The 19,361-nt window shown below is 47.8% G+C and overlaps 1 long non-coding RNA gene across 2 annotated transcripts in view; it reads left to right on the top strand.

Annotated features, from left to right (window-relative positions):
- LOC141409996 (uncharacterized) overlaps positions 1 to 19,361 on the top strand; it is a 70,305-nt gene that overhangs the window by 2,628 nt on the left and 48,316 nt on the right. Inside the window, exon 1 of one of the 2 annotated variants that reach the window (XR_012433177.1) lies at positions 10,787 to 11,148. The exons of the other annotated variant lie outside the window; for it this stretch is intronic. This is a non-coding gene — a long non-coding RNA (uncharacterized lncRNA). Of the gene's footprint in view, positions 1 to 10,786; positions 11,149 to 19,361 lie in introns of those variants that run through there. 2 annotated transcript variants of the gene reach the window in all.

Raw genomic sequence — 19,361 nt, 5'->3', positions numbered from 1 at the left:
ATGGCATCAGGGTTCTGGGAACTGTGCAGCTTTACTGAAGGAAGGGGCTCGCCATGCCTTTCCTCATGTAACTGAAGGTATGTATGCCTGCCACACCGCCCAGGAGACAGGGACTAGAATTCGGACTTTATTTCCTCTTATGAGAACCAGGCCACAGTCAGAACATGGTGAGGGCTGAAACGAGCTTTCTACAGCCTGAACTGGGAAGAGGAATCACAAGTAGTTTGTGTTTTTCTACACAGACCTGTCCTTTCAGGTTTTGTTACGTTCTGGAAAAAGGGAGAAGCCAGGCACACTTCAGCGAGGGACGGTATTTCTGGAGGTGGCGTGGATTCAGCCTGAATGTGGCCGTGTGGTTAGGAGGCTCAGAAACTGCCCTCCAAGAGCACTCATCTGTTCCTTATTGCACTAATACCTCATTTACAGAAATCCACAGAAATTACAGAGCACTGCGGGAGGCCTCTGGTCTGGATGGGTTTGTTTGGACCGAGGTCACAGGGTGTTGTCCCAAGTGCTTATCCTGATCTGGCAGAGGCTCTGTTCCCAAATAATTATTCCACAGTTTCAGAGCCTATATCTGAGTGATAGTCTTTTAACTTTGTTGCATAAAAGCAAACAAAGTATGTCTTGAGGATCTAAAAATCCATGTAGTAATCATGGCTGTAAACTCATACATGGGGCTTTGGGATGGAGTGAAAACCACCGTCACTTGGCGTGGACACTGCGTGGTATTTTTAGTGTGGTGGCCTGCTCATGCCTTGAACTCTATCTGCAGTGTGAGCAACTGCTGTGCATTTGAGAAATGTGGGCAGGTCAGCTTGCTCCTCCAGGGGCCTGCGGGCATCTGGCTGAGGGGCCTGGGATGAGACCACATCAGTGGGAAAGAGCTTGATTGTGTCAGCAGATATGTCTGCCTCTACAGGCCAGAACCCAGTTTTCCTTTGGTCATCTAATGCCAGAAAAAAACCTGTTTCTTAGAGACTCGCATAATTTATATTAATGAACCATTTGACCATACATAAAATGTTATAAATGCATGAGGCTTTACAACTTGGCAGATGTGTAACTCACATGTTATGATTGAATCAAACCGTTGAAGATATTTGTTTCACTGGAAGGTTTTTATCATTTTATGTGCAAACCAAACGCCAGTAGCATTTTGAAAGAGTATTTTGGAATTTTAAACACAGAGTGGGACAGTGCTGGGTCTCGGGAATGCTGGTGAGGTGGACGTGACCTCAAGCTCTTGGAGCTTGCAAGCAGGATTCCTAAGTTGTCACACTTGCAGTGCTGGAAGTCAAAGTGGACTTCTGTAAATGAGGTATTAGTGCAATAAGGAACCGATGAGTGCCCTTGGAGGGCAGTTTCTGAGCCTCCCAGACACCCCAGGAGGAAGCAGGGGAGGGGGGCCGTAACCCACCAGAACCTGGACGGTGGAGCTGGGTTTGCTGGTGGCCCTGCGTGGCTGGTCATTACGTGCAATAAGGAACAGGTGAGCGCCCTTGAGGGCGGTTTCTCCCTGCTTCGCAACTGCAAGTGGAAGATGCCTCAAAGTGGGGGGGGTGGTGGTGGTGGTGGTCGGTTATCCAGTGGGACCGGATTTGCTGGTGGCCGCTGCGTGGCAGGTCACTGGGTGGAGCGATAGGAGGTGAGTGGAGTGGGAATAGAGGATGCACCCTCCACAGCTACTGCTGGGAGTTGGCTCTGGTAGCAGAGGGGGTGTAGAGGGATTCCCAACAGGGGCAACACGGCTGGGGTCCCACGTGTGCTGGACGCTGATGTGTGGCTATATGTGATCTCAGTCTCCACAGCCATCCTGGGAAGTGGGTTCAGTTACCTTTCCATGTCACATTTGAGAAATCTCGGGCTCACATCACAGCTGGGTGGGTTGGAACTAATGTCTCAGGCAGGACGTTGGCCCCAGAGCCCAGCTCTTACCACCCCCCCCCCGCCCTTTTCAGTCCACCAAGCTTGTAGAGAGGGGTGTGTGGCTGTGGGGGGCGGCTGAGAAACCAACACAGCAGTAGAAGGGGGGAAGGAAATAAACCAGGCAGGAGACACAGGCAGTACTTGGGAGGTCTACACGGGGTCTGGGTGTGGGGGGCACCTCTGGGCCTGTGAATCCCGTTCTGTGCTCCCGGCTTACCCAACCTTGGCCCTCAGCCACATGCTGTGCGTTTTAGGTGAAATCTCAGTCCCTCGCATGGTGCGAGCATCTTTTCTCCCTGGCTTTGCCTCTCCTTAAATCACGGAGTCTCAGTGGGGATGGCGGGGTGGTTGGTGGTCCATGGAATTTGCCCTCCACTTTCCCATCCTTGTCCTGTCCTGTCTGGCCTGTTACCTGAATCTGTGTCTCTTCAGAGCCTGCAAATGAGTGGAGGCCACAGCAGCCCCTCGCTGACCGGCCTCTCAAACTTTTTTATTCATCAGAATCGTGTTAAATGCTGATTCCTAGGCACCCCATTAGGCTCTTATGCCTGTCTGGCATGGGTACTTTGAGGACGGTACAGAGGGTTGCTGGGCTGTTCCAGGAGGGAATTTGCATTTGTAGAATGTCCACTGTGGTCTTTCCACCACTCTACTTTCCATGCACACATGACATTAAACCAGGAAGACCTCTGGGTGCTGTGCTGGTGAGGAAGCCCCGGCTGGACGAGGGGTTGTTGGGGATCGGACTTGATTCCTGGGCTGGGGGCTGGGGGCTTATTCTCTTCAGTGGGCCTGCTGATGGGATGCCCTGAGAAGTTCTGCTGTGCACTCAGGGGAAGGTGCAGAGACCGGCTCAGGAAAGACAGACCATGGATTTAAAAATTCCTACTGGAAAATCTTTTATGAGCAAAGAAATTTGCATCTAACTGAAGACAATCATTGCTTGAATAATTGGTTTGTTTACAAAATTGGTCCTATGAACAGATTAAAGTTTTCATTCATGCCTTGTCTATAACGTAAATAGGAGCTGTTACCGCAACCTAAATTAGCCTTAAATTTTGTATCAGATTGCAGTCCAGATTACAAACGGCTGCTTGATAATCTAATTGATAAAACGGAGGAATTTAGTGCTTGGAACCCAGAGTGAAGAGAACAGAATTGCTTTGGCTTCTCAAAAGCGTGTGACTGAAGGGTGACCTGGGGTGAAGAGAAGTGGCTGGAGTCATTATACTCGAGGAGATGATCTGCCGGAGCCTCTCTCAGCTGTCTTCTGGATAAAACAAAAGGGCAAAAAATGGAAAAATTCAGCACTGAGTTCGTCTATGCCCTGAGCTTCTCATATGGTCATTAATGTGACCGGGCTGTATCTGTGAAGCCTCCATACAGGCACAAAGGAATTAGGCTAGAGTAAGGTGGCCGGCGACCTCTGGCGTCTGGACCGCGTGTCATTTCCTAAAGCCCTTTTGGGTGAAATGACAATCGCAATGTCTGTTCGGAGAAGTGTAATCTCACGTATGAGATACAGATTTTAAATGATGCAGATTTTAAACACCAAAAGTCAGGAAGCTTGGTGGGAGTGGCTGTCTTCCAAATGGTTTTCTGTGCTGCCATGGACGAGGCGTGGATGTGTCATCTGTTGGTGAGATCCACTGGTGAAAGGGCTAAGCAAACCCTGGAGCTGGGGCAGTGTGAAGCTACATCTCTTCCGGCATCCCAAGTAAATACATTTTGTAAATCTTGTGAATTTGACCCTGACCCTAACCCTGAGTGTTGAAGTCTGGTGCAGTGTCTTGAGCCCTCTTCTGCACTGAGGGTGAGTGACTGTAAATGAGTGATTCCTCAGTGATGAAAGTTCAAATTTGGCTTCCCTGAGGAAGCCAGACCTCAGTCACCCGTATCTCCATTGTAAGCACTGCGGCCTCTAGGCGGGTGGCTGGAAGTTTCCAGGCCCGCCTTGGAGACACAGCCGTGCGGTGCTTGATGATTTGATAACATCGGCCACCTTCTGTCTAATCACGGTACAAAAGATTCTCCTACAAGGAAACGGATCTGGTTTCTTCCCTGATCGTTGGAAGAAGCAGCCCACCTAGGAACTGCACCGTCCTCTGCACTTTCACAGCGAAGCCTGTGTCTGTCTCCCAGGAGTGTCATGTGTTGTGGGAATCGCGGGAATTGCCTCTTTAATTCTTCCTGCTTTTGAGGGCTCGGGCAGCTCTGCCTGTTTCACCCGGGACAAGCAGGGGGTGGTCTCTGGCTGCTGTGGGACTAGGGCTTGTGTTTCACCTGGGATGAGCAGCGGGTGGTCTCTGGCTGCTGTGGGACTAGGGCTTGGGGTGTATCATCACATCCGGTGACCTGTCCAGGTGGGCATCATTGTCTTTTGCCTGTTGGCTGAGGCAGCTGTGATGCCATGGGGGTCATGCTTGTGTCACGGCCAACCCAGTTCTTCCTGTGCACACCTCTCCTGCTGGAGTGCCTTTCCTTATGATGACGTGCTGAATTAGGGCGGAGAATGCAGAGAGGCTCTGGGCGTCTCCTTCCCATTCTTATTCCCTGGAGCTGTGATGCCCGACAAGGGAGCCCATAGCCAGAGGCTCCTTTAAATTTAATTAGAATAAAGATTTGATTACATAGCCAAACACATTTGAAAAGAACTTCACAGATTAAATTCCGGATTCAGCCCTTCAGGCCCAGTGGCCACGTTTCGGGGCTCAGCAGCTGTAGGTGGCTGTTATCTTTCTGTGTTGGCTGAGCAGATTGGGACGTTTCCGGTTCAACTGGCAGTTCTCTTGAATGGCTGTGCCTGTGGTGGGGGCACCTTGGCTGGAGAGCCTCGTGGGGATCCTTTAGGCCTCTGGCTACAGCCAGGCTGCACGGTTCCTGTGCCCCGGGTCCTCTGAGGCCCAGATGGATCCCACCACAGAGCCAGCACTGCTAGACTTGGGTACTGTGTGCAGACAGCAGAGGGGCACGTCTGGGCCTTGCAGGGGCTAGGGTGACTGGCCTCCTTGGCCAGGATCCCGTCTCCAAATTTTCAGAGGAAATGCATCCACCGTCCACACCGTGCACCAGAGGAAAACTGCAGGCTTCTCTGTGGATGGTGAATTGAGATCATGCAGAGTGACTAGGTTTGGGCTCCTGACCAGCGTGAAACTTGATACCTTTAGGTGGAACCTGACATGCCTCCATATGTACATGGCAAAGAGAATGCAGCGTTGTCAGTTTGAATCCAGATGTGCTCCCGTTTTGAGGTGGAAGGTTCTGGGAGTATTGGCCGTTGGTGATTGTCCTGCCATGGAGGACTTTGAATGCAGGCACTGGTTTAGGATAACCCTGGTTTCCTGGTCCTGTATGTGGGCATCGCTGAGTCTCCCGGGCTGGAGGAAAGCAGGGCAGATGGGAGGGTGACAAGAGGTCAGGTGTTTCCAGCTCTGGGGAGTGATGCCATCAGACGGCTCAGGTGGCCAGGGAACAAAGCAGGGGTGCATGGAAATGTCATGTTTCCTGGGGTATGGGGAGGACCTGTTGAACTCTATTCCTGGGCAACAGTTCTTCCATTCTCAGGAATCTGTGCCATTGTAATTGAGTAGCAAATTCTAGAATTGCTCTAATTACTTACTGTTAAGTCCCCATCCCAATTACCATGAATTAGCAACAGTGATAACAGTTTGCCTGGTCAAGCCTTGCTAAGAAAAACCAGTGGAACTAGTTTTAGTTGCCTCGAGTTCCCTCCAAATCGGATTCTTTAGCGGCTTATGTCCCCACAAGGCACATTCCAGACATTCACATCTCAGCTCAGATGCAGGCGTGCATATTATAGAAAATCGCACTGCGCTGTGATTGGCTTGAGCTGACATTCTCTAGGTGAGAGGCGGAGGCCCAGGACCTGTGAGGGACTGTCTGAGTGTCCTCTCATTGACTTGGAGCAGGTGCACATCTGTTCTTCAAAAGTTCTAATGGGATGAAATTAGAAATATGAATTTTTAAAATTCACGTGTTACGAACTCTGTTCAGTGATTTCCTCTGAAATGAGAGACTATTTGCAGACAAGGCATTCAGACTGCAGCTCTCCTTAGAACTGTCCTAGACCTCGATGCCGTCCTTTAGCCTCTTCCTGGGTGTGGGGTGCTCTGCTTGAAGCAAAACCACGTGGTCTGTGCATCACTACTGCAACCAGCTCAATGTACACACCCACTGGGAGGGGGGCCGGATCACTTAACATTTTAAATGCATCTAACATTAAACCAGCAAGTCAGCCAGTGCTTTCTGTAACCAAGCTGCCTGGCTCATGGGAACCTGACACTTGACTTTTCGGAAGAGAATACTTGCTTCTGTGGAGTGTCAATATTTGTCTCATTTCTTGAGACTCTGTTCAAAGTGATGAACGTGTGTAAATTAGGACCTTTTTGTGTAAATTGGGCCACAGAGCTCTCTAAGCACAGTCAGGGGAGTAAACGGCTGTGAAAGATGCCGCCTGATGTGAGCCGTGACCAGGCACTTTGGAACCTGGGATCCCATCTCCAGTCTTTCAAAGGACATAGAGGAATATAAAATGCAGATGGGAGAGTTCATATTTTGGGCATCTCAGTTCTTTTGAAATCAAAGCGCAAAGAAAAAGTTTTGCCTTGAGGTCTTACCCCATACTTGTTTTTCTCCTGAGGTTTTAACATTTTCTTAACTGCTTTTTTCTCCCCCGATCCTTGGGGAACTTCTATCTTCATATCTTCTTAAAAGATATGGTTAAATTCAACACTGAAATTTAAAAACATGCATTCATATTATTTTTCTTCAAACTGATGTATCTGACATTGGTGAAGAACTAACTGGGCCTATTGGTGTATTTTTATTTTTTTGAGACAGTTTTGTTGTGTTGCCCAGGCTGGAATGCAGTGGCGCAATCTTGGCTCACTGCAGCCTCACCTCCTGGTTCACGCCATTCTCCTGCCTCAGCCTCCTGAGTAGCTGGGATTATAAGTGCCTGCCACCATGGCTGGTTCATTTTTGTATTAGTAGAGATGGGGTTTCAACATGTTCGCCAGGCTGGTCTTGAACTCCTGACCTCATTTGATTCGCTCACCTTGGCCTCCCAAAGTGCTGGGATTACAGTCATGAGCCACCACATTCGGCCTGGGATATTCTTGATTGTAACTGTAATAGATCCCTTTAATAAAAACAAAACAGAACAACAACAACAACAACAAAAAAAACAGCTGTCTGAAAAGTCCCAAGATTAAAGAGCTCACTTGGACAGGGATTTGGACACCAGTTGAATGGCCCAGCACAAACCATAGTTACATGGGCCACTCAGCCTGTTAGAGCCTTAGAGTATTTGAAGTCATGTGGATATTTGCATTTCTGCTTCTGGATATCGTGTCAGTATGAATTCGGCTAGTGTTTGAGGGCCAGGCTCAGATCCGGGAAAGCAAGAGCCCCTGCCCTCACGGCACTTCTCTTCCGTGTGTGTGTTAGGAAAATAGAAAGCATAAGATTTTTTTTCAATGAGCTGGGAAGATGGAAAAATAAGCTTAAGATGTTTACTTGTTCAGAAGAAGGGAAGTGCAAGGAATACTCAGCTTTGCTGCTGCTGAAGGAGGCCCCTGGCGGAGGATGTTTCAGAGGTGGGGTTTGTCTGAGAAAGGTGGTAAGAGGCAAATAGGATGCCCCATCTGGTTAGCCAGAGATGGGGAAAGTCCGTATCCCCAAAACAGCCTCAGCATTCTGGCAAAGGCTTTGGAAAACAAGTTAGTGTGTGGGACCTTGTTGGCTGCTGGGTAGAAGGAAAACACTGCTGGTCCTGAGGACTGTACTGTTCTTCCACTGCTATAAAGAATTACCTGAGGCTGGGTAATAAGGAAAAAAAAGGTTTAATAGGCATACAGTTCTGTGGGCTGTACAGGTTTCTACATCTGGGGAAACTTAGAGTGGAAGGGGAAGGGGAGGTAGGCATGTCTTCGCATGGCTGGAAGGGGAGAGAGAGTGAAGGAGAAGGTGCCATGCACCTCCAAACAACCAGATCTCAGAACTACCATGAGGACAGCACTTGGGGGATTGTGCTAAACCATTAGAAACCACCCCCATGAGTCAGTCACCTCCCACCAGGGCTCACTTCCAACGAAGGTTTCGAGTTCAGCATGAGATTTGGGTGGGGACACACAGCCACACCATGTCAGGCTTCCCATTCTTCTCCTGCCATGCTTCGCAAATGGTTCTGTCATTGGTTTTTGTTTTTGTTGATACATAATATGTGTACATGTTTTCAGAGTGCATGTGATATCTTGATTCATCCCTATATTGATGAAATCTGTGTACTTGGGATGTCTTTCACTTTAAATATTTTCTTTTCCTTATGCTGTTAATGTTCAAGATATTCTCTCCTAGCTGTTTTGAAATACACAGTAGATGACCCACTGCCATCCCCCTGCTGATTTATCAATAGTAGGTCTTGTGCTGCCATTAGGCTGTGTGTTTGTGCCCGTTACGAGCCTCTGCCCATTCTGCTTATGAGTGGGCTCTGCTGGGCCGTGTTGACCACCTACTCTTGGCCTCCCTGAGATCTGCTCTCAGCTCCTGCTTATGAGTGAGAACATGCTCCATTTCTTTGCTTGGCTCGTTTGCTTAACGTAATGTCCTCCAGCTCCATCCATCCTGTCGCGGATGACAGGGATCTCAGCTGTGTGGTGGAGTATTGCTCCTGTGTATGTTCGGGCCACGTTCCCTTCATCCCCTGTTGACGGGCTCTCAGGTGATTCCAGACCTTGGCTGCTGTGGATGGTGCTGCATTGAAGCTGAGAGCATTCACTGGCTTTATACTCTGGGGACGTGAGCCACTTTGATGTTCTCAAGCAGCCATTCCCCAAAGTCCTCCGTGGAATGCCGCATTCCTTTGTGCCCATGGCTTCCACTAGGATGAAGAGCTCGGAAGGGGCTTTGAGTGAACCCTTGGGTTTCTGTCTTTAATTGGTATCCAGCTGCACTGACCAAGTGGGGGTCCCAGTGACCCTGGACACTACCTCACATAAGGTCCAAAGATGCAGTTAGGTTCCTTTTTTAACTTTTTTTTTTTTTTTAAAAACCCTTTTGACCTGGTTAAGCTATAGCATTATCAGTTAGTGTTTTTCATATTGGAAAGGTGTATATTTTATTTTCTAAGAAGGAAAGAAATCCTGTTAAATACTCTAACCACAGATTAAATCATGTCAAGGAAAGAGGTACTATTTGGGGGGAAAATTATCCCTTCATGTCAATGATCAAGGAGATGACTTAGATTGTTTAATTGAGTTAATTATGAAATCTTAAATGGTTTTGAGAAGATGAGCTGTGGATACTGCAAGACATGAGACTGATGCTGATTTAATGTTAGTCAGCCCTGACAGAATGTGGCTAATATTTAAAGCTTGCTCCAGTATTGCTTGATAGATTGTAAGTTAATGTAAAGATCTGTTTGATGCTTTTATTTTACAAAATATTATTGAGAAAAAGTTTGACAGCCAAGGAACCACCTTCAACCAATTTCTTCCTAATTTCTATCACTAGAAAAATTTGTCCTGTTAATTCCAGAATTTACTTTTGGGAAGTTCCTGTAAGGAGAGCAGAGGTATTGGTGGTTGAATGGTGACTTGAATTTAGGTGAAGATCGTTAAATATTTCATAGTCATGTTTGTCTTGGTGGTTTTAGCAATTTTATATTAAATTTAGAACTGTGAGTCAAACCAAATGTGTTCTTTTGCTTTTGTGATACTCTTTTGCTTGTATGACTATACTGGTAAAGAATGATAAAATGTGTATCGGGTATTTTTTCTGTGTAGATATTAGGATTTTGAGGGGAACAAATTAATCATTCTTCTAATAGACATTGTGCTGTGTGTTGGGTCCTTTGTATATTAGTTGAATCACTCTAATGAGGACCCTTGAAAGTCTGTTTCTATACAAGATCTTTTATATGCTGACTTGTGTTATGCAAAATCCTTCATCCTCAAAGAAGACTAAGCAATGGGTTGGAGGAGAGGTTTAATCCCCCATTAGGTCTATTCCAAAGGCCCAGAATTGAATGCAAGTACGAATTATGTTTTTGAAGTGGGGTGTGTGTTGGGGGGGTGGTGGGGGGGTGGACTCCTTTTTAGGTCATGGGAGGGAGGTAAAGCAAAGATCAGATTTGCTGATAAACATTTGTGCATATGCTAGTGGAGAAGTCAAATGACTTGACTGCACCTGCGTACTCTGATTTTGGTTTTGTTAGTGTCCGTAGCTACAAGCCTCACCCGCCTCTGGGACTCACCCTGAGGGGCTGTGGTGAGGGTTATTACAGAGTCGTGTGTCTTAGCGAATGGCACAAACGGTCTTGTGGGCCTACTTTGGCTTTGTTTGAATCTGTAGATTGTTAAACTAAGTTTAATATTTTGAGGATTATAAATTGTGATTCTTGTCTAAGAAGAGGTTTCTGTTGTCTCTGAAGACAGGAGCCACAATACAGATGGTCCCTGGCTCACAATGGTTACATCTGTGATTTTTTTTTTCAACCTTGTGATGGTGTGAACTAGTCACACTCAGTGCATTGTTCGGCCCGAGATGGGCTGCCTCTGGATGAACCCATTGTAAGTTGAAACTATTATGTCAAATGCACTTTCTATTTAGGATATTTTCAGCTTACGCTGGGTTTATTGGAACAGTTTCATCCCATGGTAAGTCAGGGAGCATATATGCTCATAAAAGTAGAGAGGATCTCATAGATACCATGAGATATAATGTCTCTGATGTTATAAAGATACGATGAAAACAATCAAGTGGGACTTGGAAGCCTTGGAGGGACTCACAAGGGCGGCTCCTGGAATGCAAACGTGAGCACCACTGGCTTCTAGATGTGACATCTGTGCCTTCTGCTTAGCCCAGTGGGTTATTGGCTGCTCCCGAGGGCAGAGAGGTCCAGCGTTCCTGTGTTTAGGTGTTTGAGCTGCCTTAAGAGGCTAGGTCAATTCTCACTGGTGTCTTCAGGGCTTTAGGTCTTCTGAACAAGCAGGAGGAAGGACGACTTTGTAGAGCTTTGGAAATCTCTACGGACTTCAGGGCCATCCCCCTTGGTAGGAGAGAGCCCCACTGGAGGTGAGCAGGGTGCCATGCTTGCCTGTGCTGGGCCCAGACGTGTACGGACGTTGTGAGGGCCACAGGACACAGATCGGTCTTGGTGCACAACTGGTGTCAATGGCCACGCAGCATTTCTGCCAGGTACATGAGTGCGGGGACTTGGGTTTTGGGGTGTGCGTCCTAGTTGCCTAGTTGCTTGGAAGACCCCTATTCAGACCCCAGCCTGAGTCACCGTGACAGGCCTCCCGCTTCACACACCACACGGAAGCCGTGGCGTCGGTCACTGATGCCCACCAGCTGTCAGATGTGCGTGTGTATCTTCCCTGGTCTCGTGATGGGTCTTGTTTTGAGGTTATAGTAAACGTTCAGAGAGGTTTTGGATGTTTTTATGTTGTTTGCAAGGTGGCAGCAGGGAGTGCTTGAGCAGTGAGATCCCCTTCCCAACCAATGCAATTTCAGATCACAGCAGGTAATTAGGGCAGCGGAGCTGTGGGATCACCTACCCAATCAATGAGAATTCAGATCACAGCAGGTAATTACGGCAGCGGGGTGGGTGGGAGAACCCTGAACTGTGGCTGTTTCTGGTGTCTTGCCCTGCGGACAGCGCATGCTGGGGCCTCCGTGGTCCTCTGTGGGGTGGGTGGAGCACATGAGCTGGGTGCTGCTGGGCTGTGGCTGGCTCCCCAGCCCGGGGTTTATGCAGGACTCGTTCTTAAGACAACTTGGAACCCAGAAAGCAGCATGAGGAGAACGGGTTTGTGCGTTTCTGGATCCTTGGTGCTTCCCAGTCTCAGACGCTGTGCAGGCTCTGAGGGGTCTCGCCGGGAAATCTTGAACAGTCGGCCCCCGGGGTGGAGTGGGGCTGCAGCGGGTCTTGCAGAAACTGGAAGTGGGGGTGAGTGTCTCGCAGGCGGAACCTTTCAAATGGGCCCAGTAGGCTGCATCTGTGGAAATGGTGCCACCTAACGCAGGGCTGTGGCCAGCAGGGCCTGAAATGCTACAGCGGGCTCTGTTTCTGCTGTCTTGAGAGAGTCTGCACGGTTTTCCTTGGTCTTTGTCTATTTGGAGGACGCTTCCCCCTTTCTTGGGCTTACCAAGCCTTCTGAGCTGCCTTGTTGAGTATGACAAAGCCCCGAGAAGGCATTTTTGTCGCAAAATTATGTTATCCTGGTGGCTGGATAAATGACCTGCAAATGTGGGTGACTCAGTAGCTCTGAGGGTGCTCAATATCCAAGACAGGTGGGAAGAAAATGTTCAGGCAGGTGTCAGAGAATCTGTTCTCTACTTCACACTGGGGCCCTGGTTTGCTGACAGTCTTCACACTCGATCCAAAATGGGGATAATGAAGTCTCACGGATTTGGCGTCAACTGAGAGCTGCCTCCAGCAGTCTTGTGTGAGTTACAGTTTATAGATTTGGTGCAAAGGGCGGGCCTCAGTTGATCTTATTTGTGGTGGTGCTTATGGTGGCTTTTCCGTAAGGAATTTAGACTTTATTAGCTTTGGCAAGGGAATCCTGAGTGATAAATTGGAAGAATGCTTCAAAAAATTCTGGAACCTGCAGTGAGTTTGGAATCTGTATGAAACTGAGGTTTGGATTCTCACGATTTCCTAATGCTACCCCGAAACCCAGTAGTTGAGACAGTCGTAGCGCTTCAGTTGTGCTGCCCCGGTTCCCCATTTTAAAAGGAACACGTTGCTTTCATCTAGAATGTTCTGAGCTCTGAGTGTTGCCGGCGGAGTTTCCAGCTCTCTGCATCAGAGGGGAAGCCAGGACTGCGCTCACGGTGTCGCGGCAGCTGGGAGCTGAACCTGGACCTCAGACACGTGTGATGCTGACGATTTTCTGTAAACTCCAAGGGTGCAGTGGTCTCCTTGGCACTTTACAGTCTTCTGAAGCTTTTGATGTGTCTGTACTTTATAGAGTTTTCAGAAGTAGACGGCCTTTTCCCACACCCTTGGGCTGAGTTTTGTCAGAGGCTAGTGTGTGGGAAGCACCACACCCACATTCTGACAGGGAAGACTCTGGTGTCCAACTGAGGTCAGAGTGGAAATTTGTTTTTCCTTCCCTCCAGTCTGGTCCAGCTGCTCCCTGCTTGGCCAGAAGAAAATCATTCTTATCCAAGTCGTAGGCAAACCCCCGAAGTCAAACATTTGTCTTTTTTCTTTAATATATCCATTTAGTTTTTATGGGATGATAGATGGTGAAGTGTTTTTTAGGGGAAAATTAATTTCTTTAATTACAGAGAACTTTTTGGACAAAAACTGTAATCAAGAAGCTATTTTGTAATAAGATCTAGTTAAATACTACAGTTGAAAGCTCCTTATATTTGATCTTAAACTTGGGTCTGGTATGCATGTCCACACGCTCATGCTCATGACGCCAGGCTCAGCTGTGAACTACAGGCACGGTACACACTTTCTGGTTGCTTTTTTGAAAGTCTTACTGCTTGGCCTCTCTGACTCAAATGTTGAGTTAGGTTGATTCTGTTCAGAATGTTCATCCCTCCATCTAGGGTCCAGTCATCTTTCAGGGAGGAACCATCTTCCTCATCTTTGTCCCCTACAGTATTGTATATTTAATAGTTAAATATTTATAGGTTACATGGGTGACTGATCTGTTCATTAGGAGGAAAACAATGCCAATTTTTACATCATTATAATGGACTTGTTAAATGATTGTTAGTATAATGAAGTTTCCATGGCAAAAGAGGCTTTGCAGATGTGACTGTAACGGACAGTGAGATGGGGGAGGACCCTGGGTTGTCCAGGTGGGGTCTAGCGTCCCCACATGTGCATTGATGAGAGGGAGTACGAGGGTCTGCCTCAGAGGAGGACACCTGAGGATGAGATAGAGGCCAGAGGGCTGTGGGGCTGAGGGCGGGGGTGGTGTAGGGGCCGGAGGGGCATGGGCCAAGGGTGGGGCAGTGGCTGGAGGGGTGCAGGGCTGAGGCCAGGACAGTGGTCAGAGGGGTGTGGGGCTGTGAGCCAAGCTGCATGGTGGCCTCTATGAATTGGGAGACTCCAAGCAGGAACACAACCTACTGACCCCTTGACTTCAGCCCTGGGACTCCTGACTTCCAGGCCTGAGAGGAGGTTTGCATTTGTGGTAATTTGTTGCAGCAGCAATAGGAAGTTAATGCATTGTATCTGTTCTTCACCTCCAAACCTTTGAAAAGTAACCCTGTTTTATCGGCCTTTTGTGTGCCCTAAATTCTAATGAGATGGTTTGTAGGAAATAACGGACACAAACGGTGGCAGAACACAAAGTTGGACAGAAGCAGTGTCTTCTGTGGTTCTGTAGTTTGGGTCTGTGAAGTTAGATTTCGGTCAGAGAGTGTGTGGTCTTGTTCAGCGTATACCTGGAGTACTTGTTCAGAGCTCCTGGGGGAGTGGTCTTTAACACTGTTAGCATTAAAACTTCAAGCACATCAGGGCCAGAGTTCCTGAGTCAGTGTTAGGTGACCTTTGAATAAGTTGGCATGTAGAATCTGCCCACTTTACTAGCATGAAGCAGCAATTTTTTTTTTTTTTTTTTTTTTTTTGAGATCGAGTCTCGTTCTGTCACCCAGACTGGAGTACAGCGGCTTGGCCTCGGCTCACTGCAACCTCCGCCGCCTGTACTCAAGTGATTCTCCTGCTTCAACCTCCAAATTGCATGATTTATTTTCCTGTTTTATATACTTAGTATATGACAACTCTGCAAACTTTATCAATACAAATGACATGCCAGAACTTATGAGAATCCAGCATTTTCCCATGCAAATTAGTAGTGATGTGGAATTCCTGGCCTGGTTTGGTATTATAAGACGTAGGGGCGGATTCTTTGCCTAATTTCTATGGAAGTAACATTGTTAATCACCCAGCAATCTTACCTCCCCCAACAGCTCAGGTGAGGGGGTTACCCCCGCTGTCATGATGAGAGGCAGGAGACTGAGGCTTAGATGAGCAGGTGACACATTACTGTCTAGCCCTACCCACCCCGTAGTTTCCTGCCATGGCTCAGCTATCTTCCTACGAGAAAGGACAGACACCCTGGTGCTGGGTAGAATTCCTTGTGAACCCCTTTGCATCCTCCAGGGAGTTCTTGCTTTACGGTGGTGGCTCATGGGAAGGCCTCTGGCCCAGTGAGAAAGTGACTCATGTTGTAACATTACTGTCTCTCTGTCCGGCTGCTGTTGATTGGGTGATTTGTAAACAGACATTTATTGCTCACAGCTCTGGAGGCTGGAAAGTCCAAGGTCAAGGCAGTGAAGGTCAAGGCACCTGCACATCTGGTGTCCCAGGGCCTGTGGCATACAGACAGCAGCATCTCACAGGGTCTTGCGTGGCAGCAGGCGTCTCGTTGGGACTCACATGGTGGAGGAGCCCTGGTGCTCCCAACAAGGACACCAACCCCAGTCCTGAGAGCAGGACCTCCCAAAGGTCCCACCTCTTAATGTATCCCATCGGAGATGGTTTCAGCATGAGGTTTTAGGGACATTCAGGCCAAAGCCATTACTCTGCCACGGTGTTAGAGCTGCATGGCATCATTACTGCAGCAGAGCCACAGCCTTCTCATGTGTATTTGCTGCAGGAGGAAGACGCAGGTGCCTGTGCAAGTTGGGGTTCAGTGCAAGAAGTCGAGACCCTCTGGGAATCTTAGCAGGAGGAACTTAAGGCTTTGAGAACTGACACCTTAGGACTGTAGTTTTCTTCAGACTGTAAAAACCTTGGTGTGTGATAATACTGAACATTTCCTGAGCCCTGTGATCCTGTAAAACAGTGGTGGTTAAGACATTCCCCCTCCCCACAACTGCGCCCCCACTTCTACTGCAAGAAGCCCCTTCCCATGTGGCTTAGGCTGACTTGCGGATGACCATTTACCGAGGACAAGGCCAGACACAGGCCTTCAAACCCCCATCTCTGCCTCATAAGTGATTAGCTAAAGTGCCTGTTCCCACTAATCAATCACCTTCCACCATGAAATGGTTCTTCGTAGTGCAGTTGCGCCTAGGGGTGTGGACTTGTCTTTGACTGTTGCCTTCCACAGAGGACGGTTAGGGTGGGCAGGAAAGAATTCTCTGCTACAGGTCTGCTTTCCAGGCTGTTTCCAGAAGTGGGAATTCTTGTGCCCTGGAGTCTGGGAATGGATTTCTAGTGTCCCAGCTTCAGGTGGAGTTGAACTTGAGTGAGGCAACCCACCACACCCATCTGGAGCCAGGAACTAGAGCCATTTTTAAAGTGGCAGTTTCTCCATAAGATTACCCAAAAAATGCGCTCAGCACGTTTCTTTCTTTCTCATATGCATTTGGCCATCTAAAATGGGAATGGTGGTTTTTTGAAGTATGGATGTAGTTTTAAATTTTGAGTATTGTAAACCTTAATGTAGCTTCTTAAAATGTTTGCCTGATTATCTGGAGATTTACTAAACCTTTGGAGAGGTAATAATGAGTTGATCTATATGACTTTGCTTTCTATGATGCAATGAAAGTACTCTAATGAACACCTCTGCAGTTGGGTCAGTAGGCGATTGACCAAAAGAAATTCTGCTTTTTGGGTTTCTTTAACCAAACAAGGGAGTAGAGTGTAGGCTGAAGTGGCAAATTCATTTCAGAGCACGCCAGAGCCCTCAGTGATTGAGCAGCCTTCTCAGGTGAACGTGTAATGTGCCGTGAGTCTTGGCAAGCCTGGCTACTGATGTGTGCACGTGACACCACAGAGCCACACCTAGGAAGATGTGGTTTCTGTAACAAGCTTTGGAAAACCAAAGTTCAACTTATTTATCCAACTTTGTTATAGAAAAAGCTTAGATCAGATGGCCAAAGACCTGATTGTTTCATGGTTGAGACATGGTTATAAAATTGCCCTTACTTGGTGCCAATCAGTATTGGTCCACAGTGATACTCCTCCAACCTCACTGAATAGTTTGGAGACTGATATGAGACTGAAAATCTCCTTAAGGTGAAAAGGGCTCTGGGGCACCCGGGAATATCCGCACACCCGTGGCCATTCCCCTATAAGGTGGAAAGGACGGCTGGGTCACGCGGGAGCATCCGCACACCCGTGGCCGTCCTCTTTAAGACGGAAAGGGCTGCTGGGGTACCCCGCAATATCTGCACACCCGCGGCCATTGTGGCTGTCCCCCTTTCTGCTCAGTCACCTCTGTGTTCCCGCATTCAGGCTTTGGGACACTCATGAACAGCTCGTCCCCTGGGCTGGTGAGGAAGGAGTTGGAGGTTGTTCTGAGGCTGTGTCACTGTCATGAGCTGGGGAAGGCAGTGGCAGTGACCCTGGAGGAGTCTGGTCAGTGAGGGCTCCGGCAGGAAATGCTGAGGCTTGAGGTGGCTCTGCCAGTCATAACCAAATGTCTTCCCTCTTATTTCCATGATTCCTTCTAGTTCTGCACCTTGCACTGCAGAGTCTCTGTGTGTCTATAAATATACATGAGTTACGATACAGGTGTCTCTTTCCCCTCTGTCTGGGGCTGGGCCCAGGGAGTGAAGTGCAAGACCCCCTTACTGCTGGATGCCCACCAGCACGAGGCACTGCCTGCCCTGCTAACGAATGCCTCCAGCGAGTCCTGGAAGCCTCCTTCTGAGCACCTGGCCTGTTGACGGTATATACGGGAGACAACTGAGCTCCCCTTGCCCCACCCTGAGCAGAGACTGGGGAGGCGGCGGTAGCACTGCCCCCATGGTGCATCCTTGGTGCATGGAGGAAAGTGTGTTCATGCTTAAAACACAGCCCATCCTCTCAAAAGCAGCGTGACAACCACATTTACTTCTGGAATCTTAAAAAAGGGCCCGTCTCTTTGAGAGAAGAACGTAGCATGTATGTGTGTACCTCCTTTTTTTTTTTTTGAGACACTGTCCCTCTGTCACCCAGGCTGGAGTGCGGTGGTGCGATCTCACTGCAAGCTCCGCCTCCCGGGTTCATGCAATTCTCCAACCTCAGCCTTCCGAGTAGCTGGGACTACAGGCACCCACCACCACGCCTGGCTAATTGTTTGTATTTTTAGTAGAGACGGGGTTTCACCTTGTTAGCCAGGATGGTCTCGGTTTCCTGACCTCGTGATCTGCCCACCTCGGCCTCCCGGGTAGCTGGGACTACAGGCACCCGCCACCACGCCTGGCTAATTGTTTGTATTTTTAGTAGAGACGGGGTTTCACCGTGTTAGCCAGGATGGTCTCGGTTTCCTGACCTCGTGATCTGCCCACCTCGGCCTCCCAAAGTGCTGGGATTATAGGTGTGAGCCACCACGCCGGGCCGTATGTGTGTACCTCTTTACAAGTCTTGCCCGACCTTTGCATTTAAAAATTATTGAAAAACTTAAGGATGTAACTGACAAGAACTTTATATGTTTCTCCAAGTAAAAATTTGGAAAAGTTAAGTGAACCCATAGTGTGTTTTATTTCTATGAGTCCCACACCTGGATTTTTAAATGTGGGCAAAACATCTGTATGTTCTTCAGCCTGATTTCCTTGGAATCTTGAATGAAACGTGCTGAAGTTGCCATGCGGATTTTGTTATGTGGCAGTGACAAGTGGGGCTGGTCATTAAACAACTGGAGGGATCCCTGTCCTTTCTGTGCTCCTGTTGGACACTAGGCACCTGCTTGGGTGTTTTCTGTGTGTGTGGACAAGATGAGGACAGAATTTCCAGATTCACACGGTGGTATCTTCTCCCTTTTCTGTTAAAACGTGTCTTCTGCTGCTTCTACATAGACCAAGTGTTTCTTTCTCTTGCCTGTCTACATAAACGCTGTTTAACAAAAACTGTATTGTAGACATGTGAAGCTGAATTCCACTTGATAAAGCAGATAGAGATGACTGAGTATACTGCTTTGTGGAAGGAAGGTTTAAAATGATTTTTAGCTTTTTCCCTGAAATAGGGAATAATTTTAACTTTTTCCCTGAGATAGGGAATAATGAAATGGGAAAATAATTAAATTTTCCCTTTTAATTGTTAGATTATATTTTATTATTAGATTATTCATGTATTGCAAGGGAAAAAGGAACTAGATCACCCCATGTACCCAAATGAAAATTTAAAGGGTATGGGCGAGTTCATTTGAACTCCTTTAATTTGTTTTTGTTTGTTTGTTTTTGACAGTCTCACTCTGTTTCTCAGGCTGGGTGCAGTAGTACAATGACAGCTCACTGCAACCCCAACCTTCTAGGCTCAAGTGATTCTCCTGCCTCAGCCACCCCAACTGCTGGGATTTACAGGCGTTAACCACCACACACAGCTTATCACCTCTTGGAGACTAGCTTTGAGTTTGGGCATTCACTGAACTACATTTTGGTTAATTCTCAAAGTTTGTCACTGTTTATCTTTAATTTGCTAAAAATCTACATGTATTGTAAAATGCGTT

This window comes from Macaca fascicularis, chromosome 3 (assembly GCF_037993035.2).
Source record: "Macaca fascicularis isolate 582-1 chromosome 3, T2T-MFA8v1.1".
Classification (NCBI taxonomy): domain Eukaryota; kingdom Metazoa; phylum Chordata; class Mammalia; order Primates; family Cercopithecidae; genus Macaca; species Macaca fascicularis.
The sequence above is the reverse complement of the archived record's forward strand: the minus strand, read 5'-3'. Positions and strand labels throughout refer to the sequence as shown.